Source organism: Suncus etruscus, chromosome 7, assembly GCF_024139225.1.
Source record: "Suncus etruscus isolate mSunEtr1 chromosome 7, mSunEtr1.pri.cur, whole genome shotgun sequence".
NCBI classification, from domain to species: domain Eukaryota; kingdom Metazoa; phylum Chordata; class Mammalia; order Eulipotyphla; family Soricidae; genus Suncus; species Suncus etruscus.
The window spans coordinates 53,572,082-53,574,082 of record NC_064854.1 but is presented as its reverse complement, the minus strand read 5'-3'; positions in this window follow the sequence as shown (position 1 = coordinate 53,574,082).

The following is a 2,001-nucleotide window of genomic DNA, read 5'->3' as shown; positions in this document are numbered from 1 at the left end:
GGCTTGGAGAACTCTATAGGCTGCTGGAGATCAAACCTGGGTCAGCCGTGTGCAAGGCAAGTACCCTCCCTGCTGTGCTCTTGCTTCTGCTCCTTTTCTGTCTTTGAACAACTTGTAGTAACAACTCAGGAAAACATGAGCTTTAATTCAATTATTAGGTGATTAGCTATGGTGTCCAAGGCTAGAGAGATAGAACAGCAGGGCTGAAGACAGTACAGCAGGAAGAGAGAGAGAGAGAGAGAGAGAGAGAGAGAGAGAGAGAGAGAGAGAGAGAGAGAGAGAGAGAGAGAGAGAGAGAGAGAGCACTGCATAGGGTTCCCAAGCCCTACTAGGAGTCAGCCCTGAGCACTGTTGGGTGCAGCCCCAAAACTAAACAGAAAGTTTCTAGATCACCATTCTTAGTACAGCGGGGAGGGCACTTGCCTTGCACGCAGCTGACTTAGATTCCATTTCCAGCACTATGTATGGTTCCTCAAGTCCTGCCAGGAGTGATCCCTGAGCCAGAGGCAGAAGTCAGCCCTGAACACTGCTTGGTGTATCCCCGAAACAAAACAAGTATCTTATGGTCCTCCAACCTGCTTGGCAAAACCGAGACCTTTGTCTCTGCCCCCCTCACAGTCTAGATGGGGCATTAGCAAGCCCAGTATTCACCCAGAAATCCTCCGCATTCCATAGCGACCTCAGCTGCATGAAGCGGGCACAGGCTTGGAACAGTACAGAGAAAAGGCCACATCCAAATTGTAAGGAGGCAGGGAGTTCCTATGAAAGATGTTTCCTTTTTTTTTTTTTTGGCCTGAGATACTCAGTGGTTACTCCTGCCTCTACAGACTCAGGAATACTCCTGGTGATGCTCAGGGGCCCCTATGAGCTACCAAGGATCAAACCTGAATCACCAAGGCCAGCATCCTACCCATTGCACTATCTATCTAGCCTACCTAGATCTTTTATTTATCTTTGGGAACCACATCTGGGAATGCTCAAAACTTCATCCTGGGGCCTGGAGAGATAGCACAGCGGCGTTTGCCTTTCAAACAGCCGATCCAGGACCAAAGGTGGTTGGTTCGAATCCCGGTGTCCCATATGGTCCCTCATTGCCTGCCAGGAGCTATTTCTGAGCAGACAGCCAGGAGTGACCCCTGAGTACTGCCGGGTGTGGCCCAAAAACCAAAAACCAAAAACAAAAAAAAACTTCATCCTGGCTCTCTGTTCAGACATCACTCCTGGCAGACTCAGAGGACTCAATGGGATACTGGGGATCAAACCAGCATCGGCTGTGTGCAAGGATAGCACATTCCCTTCTGTGTTCTCTCTTGGGCCCAGGACTTAGATTTTGAGTGAAAATGTAAAAATGCACTTGTGTGTATTTTTTTTAATAGAATGGAAACTGGGTATGGTCCTCTTGCCTTCTGCCGATTTTCACGATTTTATATATATCTTTTTAAAATTTTTTATTTTTTATGTATAGTGATTAAACACAACATTCAAAACAAAATAAAAATGCACTTGTACTCTCTCAGGGAATTTTCTGATGTCAGGAGCTGCTGGTAACTTAGAGCTTAGAGTGTGAAGTTAGAGCATGGAGAACGGGAACCCCTAGGTCAGGGGTGGCTTTTTCAAGAAGGGGAATTGGAATTGCTTGTACAAATCACACAGCCTGGAGCTCTAATCACCCAAGGATGTGGTTTCTTTGCATTCCTCTGGGAAGGCAGAAGAAGAGATGCTGTGGGGGTGTCCTCTGTTAGGAACAAATGTGGAGGTCCAGGAGATATTTATTCTGTCTCTTCTCAGGGTCTGGCACAGCCGTGGGAATAGCCCAAGACTAGGCAGGGATTCCTTTTTCCACCTGGAAAGCACAGATGGAAAGAGCTTTTGGCCATAGAAAAAACAAAAGGGAAAAATAAAATATACAGATAGGCTTTCTCATATGCTCAGCAAAGCAGATCATGACAAGGAGACGGTTTATTTACAGGACATAAGAAAAGGGGCTTTTTCGTGCCAACC